Source organism: Pinus tabuliformis, chromosome 5_2, assembly GCF_031772625.1.
Source record: "Pinus tabuliformis cultivar Carrire ecotype Pingquan chromosome 5_2, CPIR1, whole genome shotgun sequence".
Lineage (NCBI taxonomy): Eukaryota > Viridiplantae > Streptophyta > Pinopsida > Pinales > Pinaceae > Pinus > Pinus tabuliformis.
In genome coordinates, this window is record NC_142306.1 from 273,516,788 (window position 1) to 273,533,465 (window position 16,678).

The window sequence follows — 16,678 nt, forward strand, 5'->3', positions numbered from 1 at the left end:
TGTGAGTGTCCATAGCCCTGAAAAAGGTGCCTTAGTACCATACAAGCATGGCCCCACTACTAGTGAACATCCATAACCACAACAGGTTTGCTTATGCTTCCAACACTTAAAGTGCAACTTCATTCTTTTTGTTAAGAAATTTATTTCATCCTTATGATTTATAATTCTAAATATGTGCGTTAAGAAGTGGGGTGGTACATGAGTTGTTTTGTTTAGTAAACTATTGAAGTATAAAAATGCAACCTTAAGACAATTTTCCACTTCTAGTTTTTCATTAGTCAATTTAATTGTTTATAAGTGTAGATCTCTTACAAAAATGGAACTACAGTGATTTTCTTTACAATGTAAACTTTGGAAAAATAAGAATAGCCTAAATATAAAAATTTGTTGCAAAAGTATTCTTCGAAATATCAGACTATTGTGATATTTTTTAGATAAATCTTCCTTGAAGATTTGTGGAGAGAATATTGTTTCCAACTAATATCCATTAATATTTCCTACTACAACAACCAATAATTAAGGAAACTCCGCACAAACAAATCAATAACTTAATTAGGAATCAACAAAGCAAAAAGAAATTTCAAGAAAATTCAAATACGAATGAAATAACTATAGTATGTACACAATAAATGAAAAATGTAGAAATAAAGTATTTCATGCTTAGAACCTCTTCAAGAAATTACCATTCATGGGAGATTTGAAATGGCCTCAACCCGAACGTTTAAATATTTAGTATGTTTTACTTTACTCTCATGGGATTTGTGCCATTAAGAACTAAATCATTGACAATAAAGTCTTTGTGATCAAAAGAGGATCTTGTTGAGTCCTCAAATTTACCATTATTTCACATCCTTTTCCTTGTTTTTCAATTTGTAACCTTGAATTAAGACCACTTTAATATTTATATTTTGAATTAGGTTCCATATTTTCCAATGCATTTATTTTAGTATTTTAAGTGAGTTTACGATTGTATCTTAGAAAAATAACATGTTTTTACTTATCCTTGAATGTTTGATGAGTTTGGTGATAATCAAGTATATTTGGAGATTCCAAAAATACATATTTTCACCACCTTGCCTCAAATTTGAATTTCATCTTCAACCATTGAAGATTTGACATGGATTTGAATCTACATCAAATATCTTGGATGTGGAAAGAATCATGGACCATAAACAAGATTAGTTTTATTAGTTTTGATTTATTAGCAAAGATCTTGTAATTATTTACTAGTTGGTTTTTAGTTTCTACTTATTAGTAAATGGTTGCAACCACAAGAGAGGTTTGTGTATCTAAAATAATTATTGTTTATCATATTCTCAAAGAAACTTTATATATAGATGAGAGTGCCTTGTCCATTTCAAAATAGGGGGACTCTTGGAGAAGGCACTCTCATTTATATATAAAGTTGCTTTGAGAATAGGATAATAAAGGGGGCTCTTGGAGCGTCTGTCCAAATTATGCTGGAATAAAATAAAATTTCTTGGTATTTCTCTTCACATAATTTTTCATTCTCTTATTTTATTAATAGTACTCCTTCATTTAGTTTACAATATTATAGAGTAGGTTTCTACCTTGCTCTTGGGAGAATTGAGCTCTGACCAAATCATGGTAGCCTTTTATTTCATATGTCTTCATTTATTTCCTTTATGCAAGTATGTTTTATTTTATCAAAGCTTGCTAACGATAGGAATAATGACTCAGAGAAAAAAAATTATCATCCATGTCAAAATATAACTTGGTGATAATGGGATCTTAGTAGCATGATGGTGATCAAGTACATTGTCATTGCCAAGATTGAATTAGCTTGCTTTGAGTTTATGAAGTGTGGTGTTTTCCATTTATGTAAGTTGATTCCTAGCTACAAGAAAGCATTCACTTAAATTTTTATTCAATGAACAGAATAAACTATTCATGAAGACTCTTATTATCAAAAGCGAAAGATTTTAACAATTCATGAAGATTCTAATTCTAGTGAACAATGTACTCTTCTATTTGTTAGATAATTTGTTGAGTTGTGTTTGATTATGAGTTCACTTTGTAGTTTGCAGTCTTTTTTCTATTAGGGTAGAGTCTAATCCTACACATATAGTGTCTTCATCTCACAAGTTTACATACCTTGTATTAATAATAAAATGTATATATATAGATATATAGATTGACAGATATGTCCTCCATTTTTTGACAATCTGTTGATGAATAATAAATTTTTCTTTAGCCTTTTCTTGTTCCTCTTCTAATTTTAACAAACTTACGAGTATGTTTTGCATTATCGGGTAGGGTTCATCTCTAACATATTGGTCAAGATAAAAAGAAGGAAGGAATACATTATTGGGGATAATAGCTTCCTTTCCATAGACAAGGAAGAATTGAGAGTCCTCTAAGGCCTACCTTTGGTGTAACTTGATCTACCTACAAAGCATTTGGAACATCTTTGTGCTAATTACGTTGGTTTTCTTCGACAATATTTTTATTAATTCAAATTATACTTTTATTATTGGACTCTACTATACCATTTCCCTATGGGTAATAATTTATATAATATTTAATTTCAATCCCTTTATTAATAACAAACTTATTTAATTTCAAGGAAAAAAAGTAAAATTCATTGTCAAAAACTAACAAATCAAGAATACCAAACCTAGTAATAATATTTTGTTCAAGGAAAGAGATAACCTCATTTTTATTTACAGTTTTCAGTGGAATGGTATTTTTCCATCTATCGTCATTGCGACAAACACCCTCCAAAATTGTGCTTACACTTGAATTTTGGAGCCTACTGAGGATCTTGTGATATGTCATTCCATGGTCACTTCATGGTGGTCTAATGTTTTGAAAAGTGTTACGTCTTATTCTAAGTGTCAAAGTCACTTGCTCACACACGTTTTGCCTTCGATGAATTCATAAACACACTTCTTTTGATGCAAGCTTAGATAGGCATTATGTAGTTGTTGAAGATAAGGCTTGCGCAATCACTAGTGACAGTGACTATGCAATCCATAAGCATAGTGTATTTTGTAATACATGATGAAAATCAAGCGCACCCTCCATTGACAGTCTCCCTCACTTTGATTGCAATCATACTTCTATTTCAGTGAGTTTCCTCAACTGTCTCTTTGGTTCACGTTTGTTTTCACAAGTGTCGCTTTCACGTTCGCAACTATCATTTTTCCTTGATTTCACTTTAGCATGTGTTGCTTTCATGTTATCTTCACTCTTGCATGTGTCTCTTTAACTTTCTTTAATCCTTTGCAAGTGATGTCTTCACTTTTCTCTTACTTTTGCAAGTGTCATCATGTGGTTAGGAAAATGTCGCATCTAGTCAAAGGGAGTCTTTGTACATTCTTGAAGGGAAAATCTGATGCATTTTCCTACACTAGTGTGTTTCATGCATATTAAAGATATGAATTAGACAAATTCCCCAAGTCTTGATAACTATTTCACTAGTGTCGTCGTCGTCGCAAAGTATATCTTAAGTGTCGCACTTGGAGGAGAATGTTTTATTGTCGTCTCATTAAAGGGATCATGTTGATTCTAGGTGTTGAGTGTTTAATGTTATATCGTCAATTGTGCTGAGTGTGTGATCATGTTCAAGTCCAACCTTGGTTTCATCTCTACCTCATTAATCCCACATCTATTCAAATTTTGTAAAGTTTCATGCCCAACCAACTTGAGCTCATTGTTCCCTCTTGAATTGTGCATTGTGCAGTTGCAAACCTCAAGCATGCATCCCTTCCTCCTGAAACAATGAAATAAGAAGTTACTACCTCCAAGGACTACACATTGCATAGTCCCAATGCACAAGAACTACCTCCTAACCTTCATAATTATGAAATATTACCTCTTATCCAATCTGCTTCTGCACATTACACAATTGCAAGCAATGGTTTGTCTCTAGCCTTCCTGAACTGTGCAACTGCGCAATTCTCTGGCCCTCTCTCTCTCCTAAAATGTGTATTGCATAGTTACAATGGGAAAACCTGCATCATTGTGACCCTCAACTATGCAGTCGTGTCTCCTGGGCCTCCAATGTTGTTCATTGCACAATCATAAGCATCAGTACCTCACTCCTTGCCTCTCAAACTGCGGATTGCACAATCCTTGAGTCTTCCTCCTTGTCCAGTACCAATTTCCAAGTCAATTGATGGATTTCATGAAGAAATTTAGACTAGGATATTTTCGTACTGATCTCATCTTGTCATGACATTATGATGCTTAGAAAGAAGGAGAAGGAGACCATGCTAGAAGACACTCATGAAGCTGTGAAGATAAGATGACTAATGAACAAGAAGATGAAGGGACACTAGATCACAATAGAAAATGAAGGATCAAGGTCACATGAAGACTCTGTATCATTCATCCCCTTAGAGGGTGAATATGAATAGTAAAGCATATCTTTCATGAAGACGAAGTACCAAATAGACCTCTCATGAAGATTAAAGGCAAAACAGCAAAAGAACATCTTGGCATTTCCATCTCATCATGAAGCCCATGTCATCATTGTCAATTTGTGACTTATGCAAATGTCATCATAATGTCATGTGTGTCCATGTGACTTTCCACATCATTTGTGGATGTAATGATGTAAGTATTAAAAGGAAAGGACAAAACATAATATGTGGAAGTCCAAGAGTCACATGTGGAATGTGAAAAGTCACGTAGTCATATATGGATAAAAGAGTCTTTAGGGAAAGTCCAAAAGTAATATAAAAGTCCAAAGGGCACATTACAAGTCCAAGAATCATAAGGGTAACACAGATTCATAAGGGATATGAAAAATAATTCCTTTTGTTATAAAATAAACCTCATAACTCAAGCAAAAGGCTTTTGGAGGCTTAGCCTTTGGATAGATAGCCTTGGCTTCTCTAGCTTGGCATAGGAGAGAAGATAATTCCTTGGAGAAGCAAGAAGTGACTTAATGTTCCACTATTGGAGCTAGTTTCTCACCATTGTAACTGTGTACTTAGATCTTTCGCTCAATAATCAGAAGCTCGCTAAGCCAACACATGTTCATGCATGTATTGTGAATATGGTAAGACTATTCTTTAGATGTTTGTGGTATGTGTTTTGTTCACATGTACTAAGGAAATTAAACCACTTCATTAGCTTTGGTACTTATCTTGTTGAATGTGTGTTGTATTTTATTTAATGTTCATTGTGTCTATGTGAATTATTTCACTAGATAACTAATGAATCTTTCATTTCTCTGATGTGCCTCTCTTAGCATATTTCTTTTATTTTCCTTCTAGAGATTGAGTCTTTACCTCCTTCTTGTGAAAGTCTCCTTTTACAAATTGTAATTGGTGTTTCATAATGTCAACTTACTTGTTTATTTCAAAGGTTATGTGCATATTTTCTTATGTGATTCATTGCAGCCAAGGAAAATCTTAGAGTTATGGTGGTCAAGCCAATACTCCGGATGGGGCTCCTTCTCCAAATGGTCTGAGGTCTAGTTGGGACTTCACATCGGGGAGACCCCCTTGGTTGATATATTTCGAGCACTATCAATAGCTGACACTAGAAGGAGGGCCAGATAACAAGTTGTGCCCATTGAATCTATTTTGAATCTCTTATCTTAGATGTTTCATCCCCAAATCATACTCCTAGGTTGTTTTTCCAATAGATCCAATGGTAAACGTTTTTCTCTGTTGAAATTCTTTATTACTCGTCTCAATTCAAGTTTGATGGCGAGGGTGATACATCCATATCCGAGGAGGCATCTCTTTTTCTTAAGTTCTATGAACATTATGAAATTGAGTGTGAATATGTGGCTTGTATTCTTTTCTTCCTCATGCTTGAAGGTTGAGTTAACCAATGGTTTCATACCCTACCACTCGCTTCCATTCATTCTTTTGAACACTTCATCAAGGAGATTCATTTAGCCTTAGACAAGTATGACTACTAGGATGTCCTTAATAATATTAATCAACTAAGAATGAACCTTGATTAATCATTGAGGATTTTTCTAATCAATTCCTTCACCTATGTTATGAATTTCATGAAGATATGGATTGGGATTTCTTTTTAAAAAAATGAGTGTTCAGTTCATGTCTTTTTTCATGGTGAATCTAAACCCCCTGATGATTCTTCTTCCCCAAATTTTGTAAATCATGAGAGACCTCTAATTTTAGAGGAGGAACCTTCTATTCCTTTTGTTCCTTGTCCTCCTCCCTTTTTAGTCCCGATGTGGGTACCTCCTTGTGATGATGTCAAAGTTGGGAAATCTGAAAATCAAATTGTTGATCTATCTCTTCAATCTTCATCTACTTTCAATGAATCAGAAATGATGGAGTAAACCTTGGAATGTTTTATGATACCTAAAGTGAATATTAATCTCTCCACTTTTTAAGAAGATATTAACACTCATAAATTCAATCCTAAATCTGATTTGAATACTTGTTATCCTCTATCATCTCTTTCTCATGATCCCTTGTTCCTTGATCTACTTGATCAATCTCTTCCAAATACAAGCAGTGATCAGGTGTAAGGTAGTAATATTATGTAAATAGAGGAGCATAAAGGTGAGGATTATTTTGGTATTTCTTCTCTTTTCAAAGTCCTTTATGTCTAGATAATGTTCCTTCATTATCAGCTAATTTAGAATCCACTAATCTCAACAATAAATCAAATGAAAATAATTTTCCTACTCTAGCTAAAGTCTTGGGCAACCAACATTTTGATGATGACGATCCCATTGATGTATATGATGATAAATTCCCAAGTGCATCAACTGATATTTTAGTTTCTCAAGAATATTTTGTTTCGAAATATGTATATCTTGAATCTGTTTTGGTTAAAGAAGATTTTCTTATGGAAACTTCTTCTTCAGCTCATTGTTCCTTGTGTCTTATGGCTTGTAATGAAAATATGTCATGCTCTTTGAATCTACAACCTAATTTTCATAATTATAAATTGACACAAGGTAGCAAGGTTATCCATGATGAAGAAGAAAGCAATGAAATCATTGAGCATCCATCCCATTCCTTGCAATATTTTGTTTTGCATGAGGGAAACTCTTCAAATCAGGTTGCTCATGATATTTCTCTAATTCATACATCTCTATATTTACAATCAGAAGGATCTTATGACTTAAGTAACATGTTTTTTGAGGTTGTAGAATATGATCAAACTAGTTTTGTAAATAGTTTCCATCTGGATAATAATGATCTTATTAATTTAACTGATAGTAGTTGTCTACATGCAATTTGCGATCTGACTCACTTCTCAAAATGTAGTTATCCAACTTTTTAAAGTTTTGGAACTTGTCAGGAAGTTGATGCACTTCAAATTTAATTAATGGTTATGTCAAGTTCTCATGATCCTGGTGATATTCCTGAACCATGTCAGATTTGGATTTCCTCATAGAATTATTTCCTTCATATTGTTTCACTAGATACAAACTCTTTCTTGAAATATTTTTGGTATTTCGGATATAGTTTTTCTAACTTTCAAGATTTGGTTTATGATCAAATAAAATATTACGCTTTAGCTGATACATTTCCATGCAATTCTCTTGTATTGAATTCGGGCTTGGAATGTATATCCTTCATGCATGCCCATAGATATGAAGCCTACCATTCTAATTGTAAAGATAAAGATCAACATTGGCCGAAGGATTCATATTTGTTAAGTGCTTTGGTAAACAATCAGCTCCTAATATTCATCGTGAATGTTATTAAACTAATAATTTTTGTTATATCCCAATCAATTCTTTTGAGCAGCATTGAAGTCTTGAATCATTTAGTGAATCAAAACACTGATGTTGATATGGATTCTAGGTTTGATTTGATATACCCTTCTAAATTTTTGTCAGCATGTTATTTAAATTGGCTTCCTGAATTTACAAGGCCAACAATTGTTTCTAATTCATCAAGCTTTTGTATTACTAGTCTGGTATATAATAGAAATCAAAGGAAAACTATGGAGAATGGAGAATCTCTTATGCTAATTCATCAATATGGTCATAACACTAGTCCTAACAACTGTCACTTGATGAATCATTTTTCCATTAATACACCTAATTATAGTTGTTCTACATCAATTGATCTTATTGATTCTTCTTATAATTTGAGTGCGCTAATTGAAAGTTCATTCTCTCAATAATTTCAGGGGTTTCAAAAGGATTGTTTTGAATTTCATGATCGAATATATGACTAGCTAGAAGCATCTTACTTAGTGAGCCTATTTTCTAATAATAAGCTTCAATCTTTATTTATTCTTGCTAAGAAGGACAACACTGATGAAGATACATTCACAAGAAGCCTTTGAGGTTTGTATGACTATTGTTCTCATCGAAAAGGTAAGGTTACAAGATGGTTAAGGTTAGTTTTTATGACACCTCTTTCTTCCTTTCGGCAAGACCTTCGATATTTTGTGTAAGCTATTCAAGTTCTTATCTTCTCTTTTGCACATTATTATATGTCAATTTTAATTATTGGTATATTTGTGTTTGGAGGTCAGGAGCAGTTACGGTGGTTACACTGGAAATCTCATTACACTTGACCCTAACCTTCTCATTGGTTAGGTTAGGAGTAGGTCTAGTCGTATTCTAGTTTCTATTTTCTCACTCATCCTATGTTTTCTCTCCATCTAGTATTTGCATTTATTTTGTTTTCTTACTTTTGTCTACACGTTGCTTTATGTTCAGCCTCCGCTTGCTTGCCTTTTTGGTCTTGTTTCTTTGTTTTGTCTTTTCTTTCATATTTTGCTTAATAGTACTTTGCATGAAAGATGTCTCTTGTTGGTTCAAAATACAATGTGGCAAAGTTTGAAAAGGGAAATTGTGATGACGAACAATGCTTGCCTTATTTTTTATCCTCTTCTCTATCTTGGGTTTACATATATTTAAAGTCAATGATCTCTGAATGGAAAATATGATCCATTTGAATGAAAAGCCTTTGGTCAAATGATAAATCCGTATCGATTCTAGGATATTCATTCCTTGACTTGGTGTTGTAATTAAATGGTGGCTGCCCTACTAATCTAATTGATTAGTGAAGGGAAAGGGGAAATCAATAGCATGCAAACCTATATCAGAGGTATATATATATCCTTCTCTGAAGGAACAACCTCTTATGCTCTCAATAAGTCAAGATCCCTCTTCCACCCCAGTAAAACAAATAAGTGCCTAAGAACAGTTCTATAATAAAATAAATAAAAGGTGAAAGAAGAGAAATGATTCCTGCACAGAGAGGCGAAGCAAGTAACTTCAATGGGGTATTGTTCAAGCTTCCTAGCAGTGAAGAAATGCTTATGTTCTTGTAGTAACTTCATCGACGTACTATACAAGCCTATTGGTAGTGGAGAAAAACCAGAGATGAAAACTCATACTTTGATTATCTTTAACTTGCATTATTATATTACCCTCTCCTGGATCTAAACAATTGTGATTTTGCAAGATTTGTAAATTTGTTTGCCGGAGAAAAGGAATAGAGGAGACTATATCCATAATCAAGTCAAATGGGGAAGCCAAGGTTATTCATACATTGAATCAATACTTCCTGAAATACGAAGACCTTGCACTTAAATCTAAGACCTAAACAAATAAGCTAGAGTCATGTTAATGCATTGCCAAGTGTTGTCGATGTGACAAACACCCTCTAAAATTTTCTTACACTTGAATTTTGGAGCCTACTGAGGATCTTGCGATCTATCGTTCCATGGTTACATCATGGTCATCTAATGTTTTTCAAAGTATTAAGTCTTCTTCCAAGTGTCAAAGTTTCTTTCTCACACGTGTTATGTCTTCAATGAATTCACAAGCACGCTTCTTTTGGTGCAATCTTAGATAGGCATTGCACAACGCTTAAACGTAAGGCTTGCTTAATCATTGGTGACAATGAATGCACAATCCATAAGCATAGTGCATTTTAAAACACATGACTATCTTTTCTCTAGCATGTGTCACTTTCACTTTCTTTAATATTTTAAAAGTGTCATTTTCACTTTCTCTTACTTTCGCAAGTGTTGTCTTTTAGTTAGGAAAATGTCGCATCAAGTCAAAGGGACTCATTTGTACATTCTTGAAGGATTGTTCTGATGCATTTTCCTGGATTATTGTGTTCCATACATCATAAAGATATGCATTAGACACATTCCCCAATCCTTGAGCATTTTCTCATAGGTGTCATCATTGTTGTTGCAAAGTACACCTTAAGTGTTGCACTTGGAGGATAATGTTGCTTTGTCATCACATTAAGGGGATCATGTTGATTATGTGTGTTGAGTGTTTAATGTTGTTTCATTGATTGCGTTGAGTGTGTGATCATGTTCAATTCCAAACTTGTTTTAATCTCTACCTCATTGATCCCACATTTAGTCAAATTTTGGAAAGTCTCATGCTCAACCAACTTGAGCTCACTCAACACTCTTGAATTCTGCATTACGCAGTTGCAAGCCTCAAGTGTGCACCCCTACCTCTTGGAACTGCACAATGCAAAATTACTACCTCCAAGGACTGCGCATTGCATAGTCATAGTGCCAAACAACTACCTCTTGACCTCCATAAGTATGAAATCTTGCCTCCCAGCCAGTCTCCTTCTCCGCATTGCACAATTGCAAGTAGTTGTCTATCTCCCTACCTTCCTGAACTGTGCAACTATGCAATTATCTGGACCTCTATCCCTCCTAGGTTATACATTTCGTAGTTAAAGTGGGAAACCTACCTCATTATGACCCTCAAATATGCACTCTTATCTCATGGGCCTTTAGTGTTGGGAATTGTATAGTCACAAGCATCAATACCTCACTCCTAGCCTATCGAGTTATGCATTGCACAATCCCTGAGCCTTCCTCCCTATCTAGTACCTAGTTCGAGGCCAGTTGATGGATTTCATGAAGAGAGTTATACTAGGATATATCTGGACTTATGTCGTCTTTTCATGACAAGATGATGCTCAGAAAGGAAAAGAAGGAGACCATGCTAAAAGACACTTAGGAAGTTGTGAAGACAAGATGACCAGTGAACAAGAAGATGAAGGGACACTAGATCACAATAGAAAATTAAGGATCAAGATCACATGAAGACTTCATATCATTCAGCCCCTTGGAGGGTGAAGATGAAGAGAAAAGTAGATATTTCATGAAGATGAAGTACCGACTGTTAATTTTTCACTGCTCTATGTTGTTTCAGTTACTTTAGCCCAAATTTATTCCTAAATTAGCAATATTTCAATAAGAATTAATACTATTCATTAATCAATAGTAACTGTCTATAGAACAGTATCGTAATGACAATAATAGATAATCAACACATCAACAAGAGACACCAGATTTGGTCAACGGCCAAGGGAAAACCCTTTGTAATTATCCTTCTATTAGATTGTCATAAAATGTTCAACAAATAGTAAATGAGCCCATACAAAAATATCCAACAATATCAAACAAAAAATATCATAAATATGATCCCAACAACAATACTAATCAAATTTAGCTTTCCTGATCTGCGGTCAACTGCAGTCATCCATCAAACTGAAACCCTAGATCCCAACTACATGGAGGAAGAGTTATGTGTGTGGTTGAGATGTTCCAAACACACAAATGAGCCTACATTCCTATAGTTATAGCTGAAAATTCCCTAAGTCAACCTTGCGACTAGAAACCAAAAAACCCAATCACACGTGCAAGCTTCAAACCCTGCAATCTCGGACCTATACGAACCAAATTCCATGAAATCACTTTAGACATGTGTGAACTAATCCAAGGAAGAGAGAAGAATATGGTTAATGATGATTTCCAAATGAGTGTCACTTGACTTATATTAATAGGCTTATAAGGGTGACCAATTTCTATTTTGGGTCAACCTAATCAAATGTGACATTGTGGGCTTCACTTCAAAAATACACTTTCCCTTGTCCAAATCCCATGCTTCAAAGGTCAATTTTGGTCCTCTTGGAATGAGGAGTATAGTCCAATAGTTACAATTTGTAACTAAGCTACCAAAAATTAACACTCCCTCTCAGCTAGGGAGAAATTCCAACTACATCATATGATTATCATAAGTATCCTATCATCATAGCATGTCCCATCTTTGATCAACTCTATCTGCTAAAAAAATCTCAAATATAAAGAATAAGAATAATAGGGGAGCTTCATCTACCACCCTCTATCCATCGGGGAGCCACTGCTACCACCCAGAATCACTACCACTGAGAAGCCAATGTTTCTACCTGGGAAACCTCTGCCAGTAGGAAGCCAATGCTACGACCCAAGAAACTCTTCCAATGGGGATCCAATGATATGACCCAGGAAACTCTACTAGTGGGGAGCTGATTCTATGACCCATGAAACTCTACCAGCAAGGATCCAATGCTACGAGCCAGGAAACAACAGACAATAGGATGGATGCCACTTACTTTATGAGGTAAGGATCACACCTATCCGACTACTTGCTGATAATAGGAGGGATGCCACTTACCATAAATGGTAAGGATCATGCCTATCCTATTATCTATTGATCCTCCCAACATGACCCTAAAGATTCAAATGGTAGAACACTTGCATCTTTTGCTTGAATAAGATGCCACTTACGATAAATAGTAAGGATCACTCCTAACTCAAGGAGCCAGCACCCATTGGCTAGATGGGTGAGAAATACATATGCCAACTGGGGTATACTCTGCTAGACCAAGATATGGGAGCAACATCTTCCACCCTATGGGTGACAAATATGGGTGATACCCTAATGTCTAGAGATCCCTCAACCTTAGGAGCCCTACATCTCAATTCCTCCCCATCGAAGCTTAGGTAGGGGGAAGATTCGGCTCAGTGTCCTCGATCAGCCCAGACCCTTACTCAAGTGGGTTACATCAATCCATGTTGTAATGTTCTCATCAGTTAAAGCATGATAGAGTCTCTCAGCCCAAGCTTCATTGGTGTATTCATATAGTCTCATATCTCTGGAAGTATATCTCAAAACACAATATTTCTTACGCTTGACCATCAAAGGTTCACTACCTATTAGGAATAGATCATAAATATATGAAATCAAAATCAAAGTCATACCTTGGACCAATTTGAAGTGGATCTCTACATCGATACTACTTCTTATGAATCCAAACTTCGCCAGGTAACTGTCAATTTGGTCATAGTCTCGGGGAGATTTCTTCAAGCCACATAATGTTTTCTTCAATATGCTAATGAGAGTCTTCATTTCTTGTACATCAAACCCTAGAGATTGCTCGAAACACACTTCATCTTGAATAGCCATCTTAAAGTTGCATCAAATTTACCTTGCACCCTTGGAACAAAATCTCATACATATTTCTTCATAATGAATTATTTAGCCATAGTATCCTTCCAAACTCGTTCTCTCATAGCTACTTCATTATGATTAGAATTATCATCGGTCTTGATCCTTTTAGAGGGGAATAGTCCCGTAGACTTCCCTTTATTTTGGTGCCATAGCTCACTAGTGTTGATAATTTTTTATAGAAGATCTCTTCCAGTGATGCTATGATCCGGATTTAAACAGGAACACAACAAATTATAGAGATAACCATATACACAAAGATGCAGCGGAAATAATACTTCATTTCATTAATGGAAAATACTGAAATATGCTTACAACCAGAAATGGAAATAAACCAGCTAGGGCGATGGTAGCTTATCTCTGAGAAGCGATGTGATGGATACATGCCTCTGAACTGTGTTACAATGAGGCTCGAAGGCCTATTTATTGTTGAGAAACAATGGAAAACCCTTAACATTCCAAAACCTAACCCTAGGAGATGAAACGCCAAACTGTGGGCCCCGTTTGGGGGTAAGTTGGTACATCAACTTCCCGGGGTCGTAACTTTGGCATATGATCTCCGTTTGACGCGTACAATAGCTCATTAGAAAGATCTATCCGAGCACTATCATTGCCCCCGGATTCCCCAAAAAACGTCGTTTAGGGCCTCAAAACGGCTCCGGAAGTTCAGGACCCGAAAAACTGCTAAAAATAGTAAGTTGTGCTACAATTAAGGAAACTGAAAATGCTGAGAAGGACAATGGTGGGGGTCCAGGTGGACTTGGCAGGTGGCCACCAATATCCACCTGGATCATTCCTCCCCCCTTAGGAAGCAAGGGTCCCCATTGCGTTGAGCTCCTTCATGAGATGAGGAAACTTCTGCTGAACTTGTTCCCTGGTGAGCCACTTGCCCTGCTGAAGGAGTTGGCCTGCTTTGACAACTCGATACAGTTGGATATTCTGTTGGCGAGTGTTCTTGATCTGTGTGCCCATGATCTGATCAGTTGCAGCTTGTTCCATGCAATCTGGATTTAATTCTGTGGGTTTGAGCTGTTCTGCAATGTCGGATGTGTCTAGCAATGGTGGAAAGTATGGCCGAAGGCGGTCCACATTGAACACTGGGTGCAGGCCAAGGAATGGGGGAATGCTGAGCTCAAATGCATTGTCTCCCATAGCCTTAGTAATGGTGTAAGGACCATATCGGAGTGGTCTCAATTTCCGATAGGCTCCAGTAAGGCGTTCCTTTTGCAAATGCAACCAGACTTTGTCGCCCACCTGAAACTTGTGTGGCAACCAATGTTGATCATGTCACTGCTTGTACTTGGCATTTGATTTCTCAAGAATGTCATGGACCTGCTGGCGAATATGTTGGATGCGCTCAATGAAGCTGGTGGCCTTATCTGTTTCGGACTGGACATGAGCTGAATTCATGTGAGTAGCTGCAAGTGGCATAGCCACATAAATGGGGCATAGTGGCTGGAATCCCAAACCCACCTGAAAAGGGCTATGGCCAGTGGAGCTGTGAAGAGCTTGGTTGTAGTTGTGCTGAACATAGGGGAGGCTCTCATCCCATGTGCGTGGATGCTTTGAGTTATACATGCGCAGAATGTGCACAATCATCCTATTGACAACCTTTGTCTGGCCATCAGTTTGAGGATGGAAGGTTGTGGACTTCGTGAGTTTGGTGTCCAGCATTGACCAGAGACTGGACCAAAATGTGCTGAGAAACCGACTGTCCCGATCTGAGATGATAGACTGTGGGATCCCAAAGTTCACCCACACTCGTTCAAAGAAGAGTTTAGCAGTGGCTTCTGCTGTGATATTCTTCTTGCAGGCCACCATAATGGCCATCTTCGAGAACCTGTCGACGACCACAAAAACACAGTCATTTCCATGCTTAGTGGAAGGAAGGCCTGACATGTAATCCATGGAGATGGATTCCCAAGGTCGACTAGGGGTAGGCAACGGGGTATAGAGGCCGTGCTTCTTAATGGCCGGTTTGGCAATGGCACAGGCAGTACATGATCGGATGTACTTCCCAACATCCTGTCGAAGATTCGGCCAATAGAAATAATTTTGCAGTACTGCCACTGTTTTCGACCCCGAAATGCCCAGTAGCCTGACTGTAGTGTGCTTCCCAAATCATCTTGGCACGCTCGCTTGAAGGAACACAAAGGTGACCGAGGTGGCATAATAGGGCATCCTGGAGGTGAAAATCTGCAACCTGCCGACCCTCCAAGAGTGTCTGGTATGTGTGGCCGAATTCTGGGTCGCTTTTGTAGAGAAGTGGCCAATCAGAAGTCTCATGCCCACAAGAGTTGAGCACAGTGGTTAGCGCCATGATCGGTGGTCGACTGAGGCAATCTGCAACATTATTGGTGCTGCCCTTTTTATACTTGATATTCAAGTGAAACTGTTGCAGGTATGTAGACCACTTCTGATGGCGATCATTCTGTAATTTCCCTTGGGTCTGTATGAACTGCAGAGGCCGGTGGTCTGTGTGGATGACCGTTTCCTTCCCCAAAATGTAATGCTTCCATTGTCGGCAGGCCTGTACAATGGAATACATCTCTTTATCATAATTGGGGTACTTCCGGACTGTGTCTGAAAGTGTTTCACTGTGATATGTTACTGGATGTCCATGTTGAGTAAGGACTGCCCCAATAGCATAGTCAGAGGCATCGGTCTCGACCTCAAATGGTTGTTGTAAATCTGGCAACGCGAGCACTGGTGCCGTGTAGAGGCGATCCTTCAACTCCCTGAATGCCTTCTGTTGAGATTCAGACCAAAAGAATTTTACTTTTTCCCCACCCTTGGTGACTTGACTCAAGGGCCAAGAAATATGAGAAAACCCCAACACAAACCTGCGGTAGAAGTTGGCAAGACCTAGAAAGCTGCGGAGCTCTGTTAGAGTGGTTGGAGAGGGCCAATCCCGAATGACTTGGATCTTGGCTGGATCGACATGCACCCCCCCGTTCATCAATGATGTATCCCAGATACTGAACCTGGGTCATGCCAAAAGTGCATTTCTCCAAATTGGCACATAGCTTGTGTTGCCGCAGTGTTTGGAGAACCTGTTGGATGTGGTGGAGGTGCTCTTCCCAACTCTGGCTGAAGATCAGAATGTCATCCAAGTATACTACTACAAAGGAGTTGGGGAATGGCAGCAAGATGTCATCCATTAGCCTCATAAAGGTTGCAGGAGCATTCGTCAATCCGAAAGGCATGACCAACCATTCGAAGAGGCCCTCCTTGGATTTGAAGGCAGTCTTCCACACATCGGAGGGTTCGATTGGTACCTGGTGATATCCCGACTTCAGGTCGATCTTGCTGAAATATTTCGCCCCCTTTAGTTGGTCTAGGAGGTCATCAATCCATGGGATCGGGTACCTATTACGGACAGTGATCTTGTTCAGCGCCCGATAGTCAATACAGAGTCTCCACGTCCCATCC